Below are 22,242 nucleotides of genomic sequence, written 5' to 3' on the forward strand. Positions count from 1 at the left end.
GGTAATCCTATACACAGGCTGCTATTGTGAGACGGGAAACTGGCCTTTTCCACTGCCAGAGACCAGATGCACCTCTCTCTATCCTAATCTGTAAACGACTTAAAGGAGCCTTATCTCACGGCTCTTCTGCTTCATTTCATGCTTGATTTACTTTAATTTGTCTGATAGGGCACAAGGATTTGGAGACAGACCATCTTTCTGCAGAAACTGTTCAGATTTTTTTTTTCTTTTCCGCCTGGCATTGTTGTGTAAGGATTTTTGACTTTTTTATTTTATTTTTTATTTTTTTTATTTTTTTTCCCCTTCCCTTGTGGAAGAAATCTTGCTCCGGTGCAGTATGCTGCTTGAGTGTGTTTAGATTTAAGCTATCCCAGCAGAAAAGAGTTTCTGAAGTGCTGTGATTGTGCGAGGAACAACATTTACATTGGAATCATATTATGCAATAAATCGAAGGGGAGAAGAGCAGCGGAGCGCTTGTACCCACAAGATACATTGAAAGGACTATATGTAGACGCTACAACAGAAACAAGATTTTCGGCTTCTTTTTTTTTTTTTTTTTTTTTTTTTCTAAGGGAACCTTTATAAATATGTAAATGGGGGTTATCAGATTGGACTTTTAAGCTATACATCTTCAGTTGGGGATAAAAAATAAAATAAAAGAGAAAGAGAGGTGAGGCTGAGGAATGAGGAATATATAGGGAATCGCTTATTAGTATTCCACGATGGGTCCATGAAATAAAAATGTCTTGTAGGTTGACAGCAGGTCTAGGTGGAGTCACTAAGTATACTTTGGTGGTAAAGTCTCTTTCATGCAAGACGCAATCTCCCGTGAATAAAAGAGAAAAAAAAAAATAAAAACCTCATTTACTATTAACTTTGTGGTGTGTGATCTTTAGCTTTTTCAGTCAATTATTAAAGCGGATGAACCGATCACCTTCAAGACGACCAGCTGTTCTTTATGTTTCTCACTCCTTTCATTAGATTGGTCATCAGTTAACTAATTCCGCTTCGTCTTGATATCCTCGTGCCGGCAGAATCGCCTTTTTTTGTCAGGCTGTCAGGTCCCTGGGCAGCCGTGCGGTTGTGTCCTTTTGCCTCTGTAATCTTAAAATCTTACACAAGTCTCGTGTTACGACTAGAAGTTGAAGACGCTCTCCTTCGGGGATGGAATGTATATCAAGAGCCATTAACTTTGTATTTTAATAACTTTGGCAGTGGTAATTGCTCCCATGTGATTCATTAAAGTTTTTAATGATGCAACTTTTGATAGCTAACTATATCTCGCTAATTTGCGCCAAGGGAGATGCCATGCAATGGAGGAGGTAGTCATCGGATATGGATTTTTAAACTTTACGAGATACAATGATGTGGCCTAGTCGTAACCTGGGAAGACGTGTAGAATGGATAAATATGTGGGAAATCAAAAGCTACACATATGGTGCTCCTGGATTAGTGTGAACTGTTTTGATGGAATTATATTGAGAAAAATGTTTATTAAATCAACTTTGGGGTCAAATCTAAGGGGGTTCATTTTGTTTCAATTTTTACATTTTTATTCTGAAATTACATTTTATTGTTTAAAATAAATACATAAATAAATAAATAAATAAATAGAAATAAAATTAACAGATTTTGCCACTAGGCCCTGGTTACTATTACAACTATTTTCTTTTCTTTTACATTATTATTTTATATTTTTGCCTCATAATTATTTTTTTTTCTAACAATCCTTTATCTTATTTATTTATTTTATTTTTTTGGCGGGGGGGCGGGGGGGGGGGGGGGGGGGTTAGACTGCCCCAAAAAATGGTTACAAGTTGTAATGCATGGCTATGCTAGGTCCTACCAGTTGAAAGATGCTCTGTGAATGGTTAATGGAGGGTTTGAGCTAGGGATCCCCTTCTATTAGAATATGTGGCATTAAAAAAAAAATAAAGAAAAAAACAAGCAAAAAAAAATAAAATATTTTGCTACCCATTTTTTAAGAGGTGGAGTGAGATTGTGAGATAGCAAACCTCTCCTGCTCTGGATAGTTCCTGACATGGACAGAGATGTCAGCAGAGAGCACTGTGGCCAGACAGAAAGGAAATTCTAAAAGAAAAGAACTTCCTCTGAAGCATACAGCAGCTGATAAGTACTGGAAGGATTAAGATTTTTAAATAGAATTAATTTACAAATCTGTTTATTTTTCTGGCACCAGTTGATTTAAACAGAAATGTTTTCCAGTGGAGTACCCCTTTAATGGAAACTTTGAAAACTTTGAAAAAATTTGGTTTTCTCCTTAAAGGTTCTTACAAGGTTGTTTTTTAAATACTTGTCTATGATATTTGATAATCTAGAATAGAATATTTGTTCATTTGATTTGGTAAAAAAAAAAAAAAAAAAAAGTGGTGCAATTTCAAAAAAAGGGGAAATGGGCGTGGATGTTGCACCACATGTGAAAAGTCTAAGACCTAAAAAATAGTCTTTAACTAAAACCCCTCAGAAGTGGTGCAAACTGAGCATACAGTGTAAACTGCACCAGAATAATAAACAGTCTGAGACACTTTTAAAAATGTCCCTCAATTATAGACTGTCCAGTCTTAGTAAATCTAAGCAAGTTTTTGAATATGTTCCTCTGTAGTCTTAGATGTAGGGGCCAAAGCTAAAAGTAGATCAAAAGTGGATCTAAGCGAATAGAGTGGTAGCGCACTTGGTACTGGTGTAGAAGCTGAGCCTGGCTATGTTTGGAAGCATGCACGCAGTTTCTCCATTTATTTAGGGGCCAATGGACCCCCATTTTTGTGATCGGTGGGGATCCCGGTGATTGGTCCCCCACGACCATCATAAAACATAGCTGCTTTCTTGGAAAAACTGCGCCACACCTTTCCTTTGGTTTTGTGCGGAATTAAAACTTGGAAATGAATTGCAATACCACACATAAACTGAGGAAAAGAGTGGCGCTGATGCTGGAGGAAAGCAGCTATGTTTTTCTAATCCTGAATAACCCCTTCATTTTTGTGATAAATTTAGGATCATAGGAGGGAATTAAAGGACAACTGCAGCGGAATTACACTTATCCCCTATCCACAGGATAGGGGATAAGTGTTTGAGCGCGGGGGGTCCGACCGCTGGGACCCCCCTCGATCTCCCTAATGGGGCGCCGGTATTAGCGCCCATGGTGACGTAGCGTCGACCTAGAGGTCGACGGTGACGCCCCGTCTCCTCCCCATACAGTTCTATGGGGGATGAGGGGAGGCACTAATGCTGCCTCCCCGCCTCTCCCATAGAGATGTATGGAGGAGGCGTGGCGGCTGCAACGTCATGCTGCGGCTGGCACATCCCCTGCACGGGAGAGCCGCGGCCTCGTACAGGAGATCGCCGGGGGCCCCAGCGTTCGGACCACCCGCGATCAAACACTTATCCCCTATCTTGAGGATAGGGGATAAGTGTTTGTACCGCTGCAGATGTCCTTTAATATTTGTTTGTGTAAATCAAGTTCTTTCTACCTCCGTTTGCCTGGGTGTACTTCATGTGTACAGATGTAGTCATGGTTATCTTGTGCAACTTTTTGGGGTAATTTATCTTATCTTCAGGTGTGCAGTACAATTTCTCACTGCACAAGGAATCAAAATAAAGCTGCTGGCCTAAATAAAAAAGACGCTTAGATATAGACAGGTTTCATAGTGTGTTGACCCATTGAGGAAAAATGTGCAACTTTTTCAATCCATCTTGCAAAAATCTGCGACTCTTTGACACATTGCACAGAAATTGCGACTTTTCGAACCATAGAGCAAAAATGTGTGACTTATTGACCCTTTGTGCACAAATTTGCATCTTTTTGACCCATCATGAAAATACTTGAAACTTTTTGACCCGCTGGGCAAAAAAATTTGTGTGTACAGCGCTGCAGAATCTGAGTTCTATAGAAATAAAGAATTATTATTTGCAATTTTTTGACCTATTGCATAAAAAAGTATGACTTTTTGACTCACAGAGCAAATTTTTTTTTACTTTTTACCACCGCAGGTATAAAACACAACAAAGCAATCATAAATTTCCACCTAATGCTTTGCAGTTAAAGGGGTTCTCCACCATAAGGTGATTTTAGTACGTACCTGGCAGACAGTAATGGACATGCTTAGGAAGGATCTGCGCTTGTCTTGAGGCTAAATGGCTATGTTGTGAAATTACCATAACACTGTAGCTAGCTTTTTGTGAACTGTCTATTTTCTGTTGGAGTTCGTACTTTTAAAGGGGTACTTCATCCTTAGACATCTTATCCCCTATCCAAAGAATAGGGGATAAGATGTCTGATCGTGGGGACCCCTGGGATCTCTGTGCAGTACCCAACATTCGTTCCGAACGCTTGGAGTGGGCAGCGGGGGACATGAAGTCACTGTCACGTCCCTCGTGATGTCAAGCCATGCCCCCTCAATGCAAGTCTTTGGGAGGGGGAATGGCGGCTGCCATGCCCCCTCCCATAGACTTGCATTGAGGGGGCGTGACGTGATGTGACAAGGGGCGTGGCAGTGACGTCACAACCCTCCGCCACCTGATCGAAGCGTTTGGAACAAAATGTTCCGAACGCTGGGACAGCGGAGTACTATTTTAAACTACAACTCCCATGATTCCTTGTTTGTAAGTATGAGGTCACTTTTCTCCCTTCCACACATCACCCACCCCATCCACTTAAACACACCTGTTCCACCTTCAGTGCAATAGACCAGTGTTTTCTGACCAGGATGCCTCCAGCTGTTGCAAATTCTTGCACAATGACCTCCCACCCAGCAGTCACTCCACCCATTGAAGAACAGACAGGCTTCCTCTAATCACCTGACTAGAGATGTAATGTCTCGGCCCACACTGCAACCTGGGAAAACCTGGGACGACACTCATTTTATATGCTGTTAAAAATAAACCTTGGGGCAAAGATCGCAAAAGAATTGTGAGACCAACATGAAACACAGGTACAGACATTATATTATGTAGCATAGACAAATAAAAATAAAAATTCTGGAATACCCATTTAAGCACCTCAAACTTTTCTGAGACTGCGCAAAACTTTGTGTTGGGTGGGATTTAAAGCTCAAAGCAGATTTCACTCTCATGGCAGAAGTTCTTAAAGGGGTACTCCATTGGAAAACATTTTGGTTTAAATCAACTGGTGCCAGAAAGTTAAACATACTTGTAAATTACTTCTATTAAAAGATCTTTACCCTTCCAGTACTTTTTAGCAGCTGTATGCTACAGAGGAAATGGTTTTCTTTATGAATTTCTTTTTTGTCTTGTCCACAGTGCTCACTGCTGACACCTGTTGCCCGTATCAGGAACTGTCCAGAGCAGGAGAAAATCCTCATAGCAAACCTATGCTACTCTGGACAGTTCCTGACACGGACAGAGGTATCAGCAGAGAGCACTGTGGACAAGACAAAAAAGAAATCCAAAAAGAAAAGAACTTCCTCTGGAGCATACAGCTGCTAATAAGTACTGGAAGGATAAAGATTTTTTAATAGAAGTAATTTTCTAATCTGTTTAACTTTCTGGCACCAGTTTATTTAAAAAAAAAGTTTTCCACCGGAGTACTCCTTTAAGTTTTTTACGTGATCACACAGTCTGCTTTATATATTTGGGTACAAATTGGAGATTCCTGCTCTAGTAGAATTTATAGCGAGCATACATGTATATTTCCATCGCCGTAAATCTGGAACATGTGTTTTACAATTGGGAATGTTGAATAAATCTCACTCCTTATCTTGATTCATTGGATAGGATACGGGCGCTGGAGACACTCATGGGCCTACACAGAGTGGATGCTCTGGAGACGGAATTAAGCGCTCGCACATGTGACTGGATGTTTCACAGTTGTTGATCAGAGCTCCGAACACTTAGTCATCCGGTTCACATCCCAATATAATTCTTCCTGACTAAAGACACCTGCAGAATGACCAGAGCCTGGGCCTGTTCCCCGCAGCCCGCTGTACTGCGCTAGACAGCGCTTTTATATGGCAGACCCTGACAAGCTCTGCTTTATCTCACGAACTGAACCTAAAACTGACATTTTATTATTATTTTCTTCCCAAGTTATGAGGATTGTAAGGAATGTACGAAACTTGGAAGTGTCATCAATGACGATCCACATACAGCTGCTGTATGAGTTTTCCCACATTTGAAGTTAAAGGGGTACTCCACCCCTAGACATCTTATCCCCTATCCAAAGGAGGCCACGCCCCCTCCCTTTGAGAGGAATTCAGACTAGTGAGCTAAATTAAAAGTGTAATAAAATAAATAAATAAAGGTGCTAGACACATTAAAATTAGATGTACATGGTCAGGATTAGGTACTGAGTGATAGATTAAAAAAAGTATTTGTTGGATCTGACGGGTACGCCTTAATAATACTTTGCATCTGAAGTCTCTCCGTCATTTAAAAAAAACGAAACTTTTGAAACATGTGAAAGATTTTGATTTGCACTGAGACACTGACCAATCAAAACCTCTGCACAACTATACAGTAAGGAGAGAAAAAAAATATATATATACAGTATATTAAATGTTTATTCTTTTTTTTGTATACAATATATCAATTATATACAATGACTTTATTGGCAAATTGTACAAATAATCGCAAACATAAATGACTGAAAACTTCTGGGAGTTGTAGTTTTGCAAGATGTCGGGGGCCACAGTTTGGAGGCCAGAGCAGCTGGAAACATGGTACTACACAATACATGGCACAGCTGCTGAAGAAACTCTTTTCCTGTCTGTCAGCAATTGGTGCTTCTTGCAAGGAGATTCCTCTATAAGAAAACATTGGCAGCTCCTATGTAGTGCTGCTCATCTCTGTATCATTCTCATAATTATAGTGTATCATTAACTTGTCTAATAATACCAGAAAATGAAAACAATAGTTGTAAAAACATTTATTTTATGTCAAAATTACAACAAAAGTTCTGATCTAATATATTGGACTGCAAAACACCATCTGCTGTGTTGTATCGGCTTCTATGTTTCCTACATCTGTTCAGGAGACTACAGGTGTATGGTGCCTGGAGAAAGCTGAAGTGTGAACTGCTATTTTTATTATTTGTCTTAGTTATTATTTACAGTATATATATATATATATATATATATATATATATATATATATATATATATATATTGTATAGTTGACCCGTCTCACAGTCCCCACCATTGTGCACAGGGCTATTTCTTATTTTCTCCATTTCAGAAGGTAGTATCAGAGCTGGCTTTTTTCTAGTACACACAGGCACTTCCTTTCCCTTACTGTCTGGCATATTACAATATTATATATTGTATAGTTTGACCCGTCTCACAGTCCCCACCATGGTGCACAGGGCTATTTCTTATTTTCTCCATTTCAGAAGGTAGTATCAGAGCTGGCTTTTTTCTAGTACACACAGGCACTTCCTTTCCCTTACTGTCTGGCATATTACAGCATTACCTACTGTTCTCTGCTAATCCGTGACATTGTGCTTGTAAAAAGCAGTGAACTAAACAGGCTGACACTGTGCTTGATATGGTTTAGGGGACACTGCTATAGGTGGTATCTTGCAGATATAGTCTAACAATGCCAATTTGGTGGGTATAATACTAGTGTAACATTAGAATAAGCAAATGGTTGCAAATAATTTTATTCCTCCATAAATTTCTCAATTTTTTCAGAATGTACTTCTCAAGGTTTAAAAGATTGGCGCTCAGTTGCATAGAGTAACCTTTGGTAACCTAAATTAATACGTAACTGGATCTTCATCATGTTCCCCAATTGATCTGATCACAAAGACCATATCACAATATAGGAATCATTTGCTCTGGTAGAAGGTTGACATAACTCTATACCTGGTTACTCTTTACTCAGGTATACACCAACCATAGGTTAGTCTAGACCAGTGGTCTTCAACCTGCGGACCTCCAGATGTTGCAAAACTACAACTCCCAGCATGCCCGGACAGCCGTTGGCTGTCCGGGCATGCTGGGAGTTGTAGTTTTGCAACATCTGGAGGTCCGCAGGTTGAAGACCACTGGTCTAGACCTATATTTTTTCACAGACCCCTCAGTAGCTCCAAGGGTACCCTCTTTTTAGAAATGTCCATCTAAATTACCAATATGATACCTGATCTTAAAGGGGTATTCCAGAAAAAAACTTTTTTTATATATATCAACTGGCTCCAGAAAGTTAAACAGATTTGTAAATCACTTCTATTTAAAAAATCTTAATCCTTTCAGTACTTATGAGCTTTTGAAGTTAAGGTTGTTCTTTTCTGTCTAAATCCTCTCTGATGACACCTGTCTCGGGAAATGCCCAGTTTAGAAGCAAATCCCCATAACAAACCTCTTCTAAACTGGGCGTTTCCCGAGACAGGTGTCATCAGAGAGGATTTAGACAGAAAAGAACAACCTTAAATTCAGAAGCTCATAAGTACTGAAAGGATTAAGATTTTTTAATAGAAGTAATTAGCAAATCTGTTTAACTTTCTGGAGCCAGTTGATATATATATATATAAAAAATACTTTTTCCTGGAATACCCCTTTAATCCTAAGAAAATTATACATACAGGACCCTGCTGTTTCCCCTTTTAAAAACTAGGAATGGTGAATAAAGTAGAAATAAAATTTTAATGACTTAAAATCTTAAATCTTTTGTTTAGTTATAGTCATATGACATTTTTTTGATCAGTTGGTGTCTAAGGCCATGTTCACACGGGCAATGTCAACACGGACATTTTTTGTGCAGACATTGCCCCGACAGCAGAGTGCTGGCAGAACATGCCAGTGCTAGGACTGCTGGGAAATGTGCAGTCTTATACATGGCAATGCATTTCCGTGCGGACTCCATAGAAAGAATAGACATGCCTATTCTTTCTGCAGACCCCGGAATCAGGATTTCCACAGCAGAAACATCTACTGCGGAAATTCCGACGTGTGCACAGCACAGCAGAATCCCTTTAACATCAATGGGACTCTGCTGATGCTGAATCTTCATGTGGAATTTCATTGTGTCAACATACCCCAAGGCCGGGTTAACACTGCAGATTCCAAGTGCGGGCAGCGCCAACCATTGCCCACTAAATCAGTCGGTGCTAGGACTGTGCAGACATTGCCGCCCCCTTCGGTAATGGCTGGGGAACAGAGATCCGCCAGAACATTAAACGAGTTCAATGTTCTAGCAGAATTTTATGAGGGGATTTTCCAGGCGAAGAGTCCTCCTCGAAAACTCTTCAGTGTGCACTGTGCAGCGGAATCCCATTGCCAGCTAAATTTAAGATCAGAATTCCGCTCAGAAATTCTATAGTGTCAATGCGGCCTAAGGATCTATTCACAGTGCGGAATCCCATAGAAGTGTATGGGCTTTCATTTCAGGCGGAATTGTGCCGGCGGAATTCTGCCCGAAATGAAAGCCCATACACTTCCATGGGATTCCGCACTGTGAATAGACCCTTAGGGTACATTCACACACGTGGATTTTTTTGCGGGTTTTCCGCTGCGTATTTGAAAGTGGGCCGGCTCTTCTCGGCTGTCCGCAGCAGATTTTCCACGGCGGAATGTACACTGCGGAAAATCCGCCGCAAGCCCCATTGAAGTCAGTAGGGACTGTGGCGGATTTTCCGCAGCGTAAATTCCGCCGCGAAAAATCTGCTGCGGACAGCCGAGAAGAGCCCGCCCACTTTCAAATACGCAGCGGAAAACCCGCTAAAAAATCTGCGCGTGTGAACGTACCCTTTGTGTTCACACCCTGACTAATCAGTAGAAGAAGTAGAAAGAAGTGCGTGTTTAGCGCGTTCTCTCCTGCCTCTGTATCATGTGACCAAGATTTTCTCATAATGTAAGTCTATGGGACCGTCTTGGTCACATAGACACAGAGCAGTGATTGGTCAGGGTTTGAATGCCTAATATTTGCATTGTTCATGCTCCGCATCATTTTCTGATTACAGGCATGCGGAATGTTAGACAGTTCTCCGTTGCATTATTTAAGCTTGCAGCGGAATGCAAATGTCTATGATTTATAGGGACAGAATCCCATGCATCTCATTAAAACTCATGTCTAAGTCCTAGTGATACACAGTCAGAGCCAATACAATGTAGGCACACCATTAAATGCTCCACTAGAGCTCCAAATTCACCTTCATTTTTGTCTATAGACTTTGTTGTATACTACTGGAATGACAATGGAACAATCCTTCTGCTTAAAGACTTAAATATTTTATTTTATTCAATTAAAACAAGTTCAACATTAAACTAGTCTTGTTATTGGGAATATATGTATGTCGTGTACTGTGTCTTTTTTCTTTTTTTTTTTAGTAAAACATGTTCTGGCAGGAAGTCCTCCTGACATATTTACTGATCATTTCTATAGGGTTTAATACCCCAATGATTGTGCTTATACCAGTGTTCCAACCATGATGCCTCCAGCTGTTGCAAAACTACAACTCCCAGCATGCCATTGAGAGGAAAGACCTGCAGCACCCGCATTCTATACGGGTGCTGAATCTCTAGTTTCAGAAACCTCCAGGTTTCCGGGACTGGGGACGTGACGTCACGCCACGCCCCCTCCATTCATGTCTATGGGAGGCGGCGTGACGGCCGTCACGCCCCCTCCCATAGACATGAATCGAGGGGGCGTGGCGTGACCATTTATCCTCACCATCCCCAGGGGACGTTTTTGCCCCCAGGGATGGTGAAGATATTAAGTTGTAAAGTTACCCCGGCTGACCCACAAGTAGTCCTCTGGGCGGGGACTTCTACTTACCAGCACCTGTCGCTCCGGCTGGGGTCCTGTCTTGATTGACGGCTCGTGTAACCGCTCTGCTCTGTCTGCTTAGGGAGCAGAGCGATGACGCAAGCCATGAAGCCGATGGGGCGGTGCCATGGCTGGAGCAGTGGGGGGCAATGGGTGCTGGTAAGGTGTCTGGGGGGACTTTATAACTTAATATCGTCACCATCCCTGGGGGTATAAATGGCCACCGGAGATGATGACCAAAGCGATTTTAGCATATATAATGCGTTGTCAAGTATTATATATGCTAAAATATGCTGATTGGTTCCCTTTAAGAATGTGGGGAATGGAATGGATCCTGATAAGTTGAAAAATGCCTTTTTCTCTGACAAGATATTTTAACATGTTTCGTATGCTGGTTTGTTCTATTGATTTATACAAAGTTGATTGAAAGATTAGGGATTTTTAAGGAGATTTATCAAAACCTGTGCAGAGGACAAAATGAGCAGTTGCCCATAACAACCAATTGCTGCTTTCATTTTCATGAGGCCCTTTTCAAAAATGAAAGAAGAGATCTGATTGGTTACTATGGGCAACTGGATAACTTTTCCCCTGGACAGGTTTTAATAAATCCCCACACATGTTTATATCAAAGATCAAAAACAGCAAACCAATATGACTTAAAAGAAGGGAGATAGATAAAGGGATATATATATATATATATATATATATATATATATATATATATATATATGTGAGATAGATAGACAGATATGAGATAGATAGATAGATAGATAGATATGAGATAGATAGATATGAGTTAGATAGATAGATATGAGTTAGATACATAGATAGATAGGTATGAGATAGATAGATAGAGAGATATGAGATAGATAGATACAAACAGATAAGCAGCAGCAACACCGTTTAAACGGTGTTGCTGCTGCTTATCTGTTTGTATCTACGTGGACCCCTGGACCTGGGATTTGGCTGACGGCACTCGTGCACTTCATTTGGGAAGTGCGGCTTTCCTTGTTGTTTTTAGATAGATAGATAGATAGATAGATATGAGATATATAGATAGAGAAATAGATAGATATGAGATAGACGGCGTTGAGGCCGTCAAAACGTCGCACCTGTTTTACCCTCTGATGATGTAATAAACACCTTCACGTTTTTGAACTACTCTTCTTGTGTGCCGCGGTCCTTTCCACGTGGATCTAACCCGACTCCCCGACCAGGAATCCCATGATTTTACAATCAGTTTTTTTCAGCAGTGGTGCTGCTCTTTGGACTACTTATATAGATAGATAGATAGATAGATAGATAGATAGATAGATAGATAGATAGATAAAAAGATAGATATGTAGATAGATACCTAGATAGATAGCTAGATATAAGATAAATAGATAAAAAGATAGATATGTAGATAGATACCTAGATAGATAGATAGATATGAGATAGATATGAGATAGATAGATAGATAGATAGATAGATAGATAGATATGAGATAGATAGATATGAGATAAATAGATAGATGATAGATAGATAGATATGAGATAGATAGATGATAGATAGATATGAGATAGATATGAGATAGATATGAGATAGATAGATAGATAGATAGATATGAGATAGATAGATAGATAGATAGATAGATAGCAGTTACATAATAGATAGATGATTAGACACATATACAAGATACTAAGCTGCTTAGTTTTACTCTTTAACTCTTTCTTTCCGTTCTTGCCTGTTCGCTGTGAGGGAGCAGTATACATTACACAGCACATAAGGGTAATATTTCCCAGAGGCATTAAGAATTTATCTCATACAATCTGATCCCTGTGTTACATACTTTTTATTTTTGATCTATTTTATGTGTTGTTGTTTTTTTAGCATCACATTCTTTATATTCCTCTGTAACCATACGAGATATTATCTGTGATCAAAGAGGTTTCGCTTCTCCTCTGCTTCCTCTGCACTTTTTTCGGTGTTGACCTTGAGGGTGCACAAATGGCCTTTTTCTGCCACCCATTGCGCGGTTGCTTGGGAAACTTTGACTACATGCATGTCAACTTTCTTTCATGGTTCAAAAAGAAGCCTAAGCCTAACAGGGGGCTTTAGTCCTGGAAAAAAAAAAATGGTCCTTGTGTGTTTTTAAAACAAGTGTCCCGGCCTGAGATAATGGTGAGGCTCGGGGTTATAAATGATGCATTTTGCTCAATTCTTCTCGATAATCTCACCGGAGGGGGGGGAGTTCATAGTTTCTCTTATCAAAACACTGTGACATTCCTCCTTTAACTCTAGAGTTTCCTATCGTGCCATCCTGCCGCGGCGAACATCACAGTTTACAGGATTAAATATATAGGACGTAATTTGTTTTTCTATAACGTGTCATTTTTACTTCCTTCTGATTCCCATCTTAAAGTTTTATAGCCTCCGCGAGATTTTGGTGCAGATACGCCGCTCATAAAATGTAATTGCTGCATGTATGACATAACGCCTTCCGACAATGATGCATTAATCGGAATGCTTATTGTGCGGCGGCGGCGGCGTCCTCCGCGTACTTGTGAACACCAACCCATTCAGGAAATAATCATTTCAACTGCAAAATATAAATCTTTCTCTGCAGCTCGCATCAAGGTTTTTTTTCCATGCATTTTTTGTAATAGATCAGAATGGGTTGGGAAACTGATGCAATTACCGTATTTTTTGCCGTATAAGGCTGGGTTCACACCTCGTTTTGTACTTACGGCTCCCGTATATGGCTGGGAGGAGGGGTGGGCGGGGCTTAATTGAGGCGCCCGCACTCAGCCATATAGGGGAACCGTATTTAATGTACGGTATGTCTATGAGCCGACCGGAGTGAACCGCAGCCTCCGGTCGGCTGCGTTTTCGGCCGTATGCGATTTCCCGACCGCAGGCAAAAACGTGATCGACCCCTGCTCGGCCGGCGCTCTCCTTCAACGTCAACACGTCGTCCTGCACGCCGTCCCGTCATCCAATAGGAGCGGCGTGCGTAGCGACGTGATGACGGCGACATAGAGCATGGATCCCAGGGAAGAAGATGACCGGAGAGTCGGGGACACCACGGGGACGCAGCGACAGCGATGGAGCGACATCCAGGGCAGAAATGGAACGTCTCTGCTGCCCTGTATCCTCGCTCTCCATCACCGCTATCACGCCGCTATGCACGCCGCTTCTATTGGATGATGGGACGGCGTGCGCGACGACGTGATGATGACGAAGGAGAGCGCCGGCCATGCAGGGGATCCCGGAACGGAGCAGACACCGAGGAGGCAGATAAGGTCCCTCCCGGTGTCCTGTAAGCTGTTCGGGACGCCGCGATTTCACCGCGGTGGTCCCGAACAGCCCGACTTAACAGCCGGGTTAGTGTTATTTTCGCTTCAGATGCGGCGGTCAGCGTCTGAAGGGTTAATACAGGGCATTACCGCGATCGGTGATGTTCTGTATTAGCCGCGGGTCCCGGACGTTGATGGCCGCAGGGACCGCCGTGATAGGACAGGTATTTGCCTTAAAAGATGCACCAACTTTTCCGGGAAGCCCTCTTCTCCGCTTCGGGCCGGCCCCCAGACTAGTGACGTTGCCTTGACGATGAAGCACAGGGACGTTAATGCTCATCCCTGTGCGTCGTCGTCAAGGCAACGTCACTAGTCCGGGGCCGGGCCCGGAGCGCGGAGAAGAGGGCTTCCCGGTGAAAATGGACAGCCTGGAACGACTAACCCTCCCCACCGGACGGTCCCTGCAGCATAGATGACCCGGACCAGCTCACCCTTCCTTCCCACCGAGGGGAGGTGAGTAGAAAACTAAAGGGGGGGACTGGATGATGACGAAGGCCACAGTGGTCTTCAACCTGCGGACCTCCAGAGGTTTCAAAACTACAACTCCCAGCATGCCCGGACAGCCATCGGCTGGGAGTTGTAGTTTTGCAACATCTGGAGGTCCGCAGGTTGAAGACCACTGATGAAGGGATTGACAGGCGGTGATGATGAAGGGGGGGGGGGTGATGACGGGGGTCTGGATGATGACATGGGAGGATGATGTATTTCCCACCCTAGGCTTATAGTCGAGTCAATAACTTTTCCTGGGTTTTTGGGGTGAAATTAGGGGCCTCCGCTTATATTCGGATCGGCTTATACTCGAGTATATACGTTGCATTTTTTTTTAGAGGCAGAGAAATATGAGCAAATATGAGCAGTTCAGACTTTTTACCCAAACATACAGTTCAACATCAAAATGGATGTCCTCTGGGGTGTAGCTTTTTTTTTTTCCAACAACATTTAGAATAAGATATGTGACCAGACGGGATTACGGTAGAATGGATATCATGGTATTTTTCTAATTTTAGTATTCCTTTGAGGGGAAAAAAAATCAGCATCTAATACTGAGTGGAATAAAGATATGGAAAACTTCACACATTTTTTATGCTTGTACATTGGTTATGCTAATCTTTTCCATATTGTTCCAATTTGAGAATATGCGCTGCCAAAGCGAGCAGAAAATAATATTTTACTTGTAAAAACGGGAAATCCTAGATTCCATTTTCCTACTGATCACCTCATGGTTTGCTGGTTATGACATTTCTATATATTGAATAATCCCTCTAGATAATGGCTGGAGATTTACTACTTGTGATGATTCTGAATGTCAAGAAAGAAACAAAGTCTGATTAATCCAAATTAATCCAAATAATGTCCTCAATTACAATACAAGGCAATGTCTACAGCTGGTAGTTTTCTTAATTATGACAAGTAACAATTATATTTCTTATACGTATAAGACTTGAGTATATGCCAGGAATGGATTGAAGAGTGGCTTTTTAATTCAGACTAGCGCGGGTGTATCATCAATGGCTGATGGGTAACTACAAGTCTCAGCATGTTTTTGTTAGTTAAAAAGTTGCAAATAACATACACAGCATATTTATCACAAGATTACTATAGAAGGGCTTAATTGGGTTAACCAGGAATAGAAAAAAAATTAATTTCTTTCCTGAAACAGCTCCACTCTTATTCATGTACTGCACTAGGTATTGCAGCACATACCTATCCATTTATATGTGTCTATTTTCTGTAATTGCCTCACAAATTCCTCTCTTCTGCTGCTCACTTATTTTGAAATCCACTGCTCAGGAAGGAGCTAGAGTAAGACCTCTGAACCTTAGTATTCTTTGAAACAACTTCTACAAAGTTCTAATGCAATTCCAATAAAATGCAGTTGCCTTGGTCTAACGTGTAAAGTTGCAACATTCCAACCTAAAAGAATGGATATTTGGTTATTGTCCCTTTAAAGGGGTTCTCCGGTGCTTAAACATCTTAGGGGATAAGATGCCTGATCGCGGGAGTCCCGCCGCTGGGGACCCCCGGGATCATGCACGCGGCACCCCGTTTGTAATCAGTCCCCGGAGCGTGTTCGCTCCGGGACTGATTACCAGCGACTACAGGGCGGGCGGCGTGTGATGTCACGCCTGCGCCGGCGTGTGACGTCACGCTTCGCCCCGCAATGCAAGCCTACGGGAGGGGGCGTGATAGCTATCCTTTGGATAGGGGATAAGATGTTTAAGCACCGGAGAACCCCTTTAAGTTTTGCTTTTATAATAGCTTTACTCGAATTTAGCAATCTTTATGGTGCTTCTTAGCACGTGTACTTGTAATGTAGATGTATATGTTCTCTGTGTCTCAGTCCAATATTACTGAAACTACTGATGAGGATCTTCTAAGGTTGGCTCACTGGCGTGCAAGATGTAGACTTTTCTTTACTCACAACTGTGGTCCTACTGCACAGTACCCGGAAGGATTCATCCAGGTAAATCTCTCTGGCGTGGCAGCCAAGCAGAACTAACTCCGATCATAGGTTGAGGAAGAGTTTAGTGTATTAGAGATGTCCTTGTTCAGCTTTCTCCTCTCTAACATAGACAATAGGAGATGTGGAAACTTGTAAACTTTTATCCTCTCAGCATGGGCAGGAACAGTGACTGTATTGATGACTAGTTATGAGCGGCATATGCCATATTCCAATTCGCAATATTTTGCAAATATATGGACGAATATTCGCCTTATATTCACGAAATTCGCATATTCTACATGTTTGTGGTTATTTTTGCTTTGCGTAAATGCGCATGCATGTATTCGCATGCGTATTTGTGCATACGGATAACTATCTACCTATCTATCTATATTATCTATCTATATTATCTATCTATCTTTCTATCAATCTATATCTACAGCAGGTAGAGCAGCACACAAGATAGTCCAGAAGTAAAGGGTGCACGCTGGGGTCGGACCTGAGCCCCAAGGTCCCTCTAGATACAGCAATGTAAAACACAGGCAGCACTCCAGATTAAGGTACAAAATAGAAGTGGCTTTATTCACACCAGATAGTGCAAGGCGACGTTTCGACCACCTCTCGTGGTCTGCATCAGGCAATGTGGTACAACACGTGAGAGCTTTAAATATGATATAATACATGACATCATTTCCTGGGTGGATACAAATTACATCACATCCTTATGGGTGTGTACCAATGTAAAACGTAAATAAACAAAAAAACATGTGCGGTAGGATTACAGTACTGGTACTCATACAACACTGAATCGGGAGCCCATATCCACTGTAAATGCAAAGTGACAAATAAAAAAAATTTATATTTACAAGCAGCGTATCATAGTGCAAGTGCATCACAAAATCATACATCGTATTCAAACTCCTATGTAATACCTCTAGGTTGGGTCACGAGAGGGAGCCTCCAAGTATAAAAAGTCTCTTCAGGTACTCTGATCACTCCCGTTTCAAACAAGCAAAGAAAGAAAGAAATTCCCTGATTCTCCGGTATCCGGAGACTTCCGGCGGAAGTCGCGTCACTGTGTCATGTCCCTCTCCTGACCCAACCTAGAGGTATCACATAGGAGTTTGAATACGATGTATGATTTTGTGATGCACTTGCACTATGATACGCTGCTTGTAAATATACATTTGCTTTTATTTGTCACTTTGCATTTACAGTGGATATGGGCTCCTGATTGAGTGTTGTATGAGTACCAGTACTGTAATCCTACCGCACATGTATTTTTGTTTATTTACGTTTTACATTGGTACACACCCATAAGGATGTGATGTAATTTGTATACACCCAGGAAATGATGTCATGTATTATATCATATTTAAAGCTCTCACTTGTTGTACCACATTGCCTGATGCAGACCATGAGAGGTGGTCGAAACGTCGCCTCGTGCTGCCTGTGTTTGACATTTCTATCAATCTAAAAATGGTGGATGAATCCGCAGCACACGTAACTCTATCCATCTATCTATCTATCTCCTAATTCTTGATCTATTCTTGGTCTATACAGAAGTCATAATGGGTCTATGACATTTTTCATTTTGAATATTGTCATGTCATATTCGCGAATATCGTCACTATCTATCTACCTATCTAATTTTAGTGACGATATTCGCGAATATGAGGATATGCTTTTATTCCATTTGTATCTACTGAAGAAGGGGTCGTTTACTTATGTTTAGAACCCTGAAACGCATCTAGAGTTTTTCAACTGAACACTGCACTGGTAAGACGCTCTGTTACCTGTGAAAAGAAGTCTGCACCTGGTTACGGACTCCACCTGCAGGACATCCACCCAACTTTGCTTAAATCTCTTACATCACTCACCACCGGCCTGTGAACGCTGCACAGAAGCTATGATACTCCTGCCGGAGTAGCGATACATGCAACCTTGTGGGAGACCGATCTATACAATACGCACAGCACAGCATCGACTCCGGAGCCAGCAGCCGGCTATGTCCCATTGAGTCACTGCAGCGCCCACATTGAATCAAAAGCCGCAGGACATTCAAGTGGGTCCGTCGCAGTACGAGACCAGCGGCTAGAATGTTGGTGAGACACAATATAAGAACTGCATATGGGTGGATATAATGAACTGCTTTATTTTGAGACTATTCATATCAAGTATCAATTATAGTAACATCTCACCAGAAGAGCCGGACTATCAGTTGCCAAGAAACAGTTTGTTGCACAACCATAAATTTAGCAACAGTGCTCTATATACACTAAGGTCCATAATACCCTTGGTTTAGGTTAATAACTTGTGTTTCAATAGCAAATATCCCTTGTGCTTATAAAAAAATTAAGGGATATTGTAACAAATTAAGGCCCGTGGGTGTCCCCCGACCATGGGCTCTTGGGCATTGCTCTAATTCTCAAATGGTTTGTCCATTTTTTTGCTAACATTGTGGATTAGGAGGGAGTCCTGTCTTGTTGGAATCTCTATGCAGGTTCTAAGTGCACATAGAGTAGAATTAGGATAGATAATGCTAAACTGAATAAGAATCCTTCTCTATTGACACGCTGCAAATGGATGGGGGTTCACAGAATATAATTTTAGCAAAAAAAAGTCTTATTTACAGTATATTAATGTATGAACTAGACTAGGAATGCATTTAAACACTGTGCTATATGCACGAGTCAGGGACAGGATATGTTCTGTACAAAGGGAGCAGATTTCGTTTTTTCGAGAGATGCCTCAACAAAAGGCATTGGACTGTGTGATATTAATCCTGAACACATAACAAAACAAACAGATGGGAGGACAAAATGTCTTTGCATGTATCAGGAAAGATCTTCACACAAAGGGACATTTATCAGGGGTGGCTGCACCTCTTCCGAGGAAAGAAGCAAGCCCTTGAGTCCAGCAGCAGATGATGATCTTATCAACAAAACCCTCTCCAGTCATATCATCAGCTGCCTCTTGCCAAGTCCCTGGCATTTCTGTATCATGTGCATTTGTGCGAGGAAAACCAGGCAGGGTGAGAGTGACAGAGGAATAAAGATATAAAAGGGGACAAATGGAGACAGGAAAGGGGAGGTAGGATACATAACTGAGCAAAGTTACAAGTGAGCTGTACATAGGAAACACCTGATCTGGCACACACTGGCATAGCTGGCATGCTTCGATTGGATCCATATCTACGAAAACAGATAGAGTTTAAAGGTTTCTTAATAAAATAAATAGTATTTTGCCCTGGTATTTTCTTGTGGCAAGAGTATTTGGGGGATTTGTGGGACATGTGCATTAGGTATGTGGTTCTAGGGGGGTTAGGTTGTGCCAACAAGCCTTTATGCCTTGGCCAGTGTATTTAGTTACAAGCCAATGGGGAAGGAAAATCTGGCTATGCCACTTGGTAACCACTATGGTTAAGACCCATCCTCATTATATACTCAAGGCAATACTCAAGGTGCAGTTTGTGCCATACTTTCAGTTTTTTTCCCAGTCTTCTAGAAACAAAGGTCCATTCAACTGTTGTTTTCATCTGTGCCCATTTTATTTTTAAAAGAGTATTGGCATGGAGGGCATTGTAAACAATGGTTGAACGAGTTATATGGGTATGACAAAGCTTATGTAGAGATGAACCTAAGACGCACCAGAGGTTCACATCCTTTTCTAGAATGTGACACATGATGGGAATTAAAGTGTGCCACCACTCGCTTCATTCTAATGATCGGTGGAGGCATCAGAACTGAGACCCTGACCGATCAAAACCTTTAACATGTATCTGGGACAAGTCAAAATATGTTAATTTTATTTTTTAAATTACAGGTACACTTTAAAGGGGTTGTCCACTTCCTAGGTAGTTTTATAAAACCTGAAGTAAATGTAATGATAGATACCTTACTGACTGTAAATTTTTACAGAATTTCTCTGGATTACTTATCCATTCATAAGATGACATCCTATGGAGGAGAATGTGGCTATACAATGTCACTCAGCCTCCTCCACTGCATCTGTACTTGTTTCTTTAATACAGTGCTTTCATGTGTAGGCTGAGTGAGGTTATTGTCACATGTTCCTAAGTAAGGTTATCTTATAGAATAGTGTTTCCTAAGCCCAGTCCTCAAGTTTTCCCAACAGATTAAGGTTTTAGGATGTTCTTAGTCTTGCACAGGTGATATGTTATGGTTAGTGTATCAGGCATCGCCACAAGTGTTCTCTGTACGGGAAATCCTCAATTCATGACCTGCTCAGGGGTACTTGGGAACTGTGCTTGGGAAACACTGTTTTAGGCAAATAAGCCATCTGGGCAGGACAACAAGGTGGGGGATTGGGGGGATGGAAAAATGGGGTAACACATTAATAATGGACAGTCATTACGTTTTCTATCACTAAATTTACTACATGTTTTAAAAAGAAAATATCGAAGAAGTGGCGATTGCCTTGAAAGAGATTCTCAACTTGGAAAAACAAGAATTTCCCCGGAGGCAATGGTTGTTCTTTATTCTGCTTTGCCTTGGTGCATATCTGCATTCTTTCTTGTCCAGTACAGTGAAACTTCTCCGGAAAATCACCTTTTTGAGAAAAACACCCCCATTGTGACCATTATCTTAGAGACAAACAGGCCCATAGGAGACCGCTTTTCTATGCAATTTTGGATAGTTGGCTTAAAGAGCTTTCACTATGAAAAAGCATCACTCAATAGGCTGAATATTGTTCTTAAGTAGCATACTGTTCTTTATCTCAGAATGTTGTAATTGAGAATTGGTCTTATAAACTAGACAGCCCCTTTAAATATTAGTAGAATTAGCTGTCCATTAAAAGTCACAGTAGCCAGCCTCACAATGCAACTGTCTCCAGTATTTAGAACTATATGCCAAGTCTAAAAAATAAGAAAGTTCCGAATAAAATTTTTTGAACACTACTGCTTTGAGATGACTCGTTTTCGTCAGTAGAGGCATTATTATTGACACATGACATAGATGTTGTCTCAGCAAGTTGCATATGGCCAAAATTACAATTATCCAAAGTATTTTTTCCCATTCTGTAATCTTCACAATAAATGTTGCTGTCTGCTGGATAAGTTCACACATCGGATAAGGTCACAGTTCCATTTAGTGACAACTAACTTCCAACAACATGAACTTGCAAGGCTGGATTTATTTAAGTCGGCAGGGATAAGATCACTGCCTGGCTAGTATGATTTATCAGGGTTTGACCGGAGTACTTGAGTAAAAATGTCATATTTCAACTTTATGTTCTCAGCGATACTTCAGTGCATTTTGTGTCTCAGACTTCAGAATCGCGGTAGTAAAATTGAAAAAAAGGCTTTCCAATAAGTCAGCCTAACTCTGCCAAATGAGAGTAATAATATATTTTCTTGAACTACAGTACATTGTTCAAGAGCAATAGAAGCAGCATAAACACGGTGCTTTATCTAACGTGCAGATGCAACATTTACTTTAGATAAAACGCAGCGCGATTCGTGATTTTTATTTATTTATTTATTTTTATAGAGACTGTGAGGAATCAAATTACATTAATCTATCCTGCTGCCTTTAGGCATTTACAAAATTTCCAATTTACTTGCATATTTTCTTAGCACAAGGATTTACTGTACTGTTAAAGAGCATTGCTCAAATTGTTGCTGCTGACACAGAAAGTTCAGGTCTTTGCACATTGTTTTGCCTTATGGTACTTTATGGTCAAATACAATGGTAAAAACTA

General features: G+C 41.2%; 1 protein-coding gene and 1 pseudogene across 8 annotated transcripts in view; one reads left to right on the plus strand and one right to left on the minus strand.

Annotated features, from left to right (window-relative positions):
* Positions 1–22,242, plus strand: part of ZFPM2 (zinc finger protein, FOG family member 2) — a 451,186-nt gene that overhangs the window by 147,421 nt on the left and 281,523 nt on the right. The window lies entirely within an intron of this gene.
* LOC130274735 (U6 spliceosomal RNA) lies at positions 15,130–15,228 on the minus strand (annotated as a pseudogene).

Source organism: Hyla sarda, chromosome 5 (assembly GCF_029499605.1).
Source record: "Hyla sarda isolate aHylSar1 chromosome 5, aHylSar1.hap1, whole genome shotgun sequence".
Lineage (NCBI taxonomy): Eukaryota > Metazoa > Chordata > Amphibia > Anura > Hylidae > Hyla > Hyla sarda.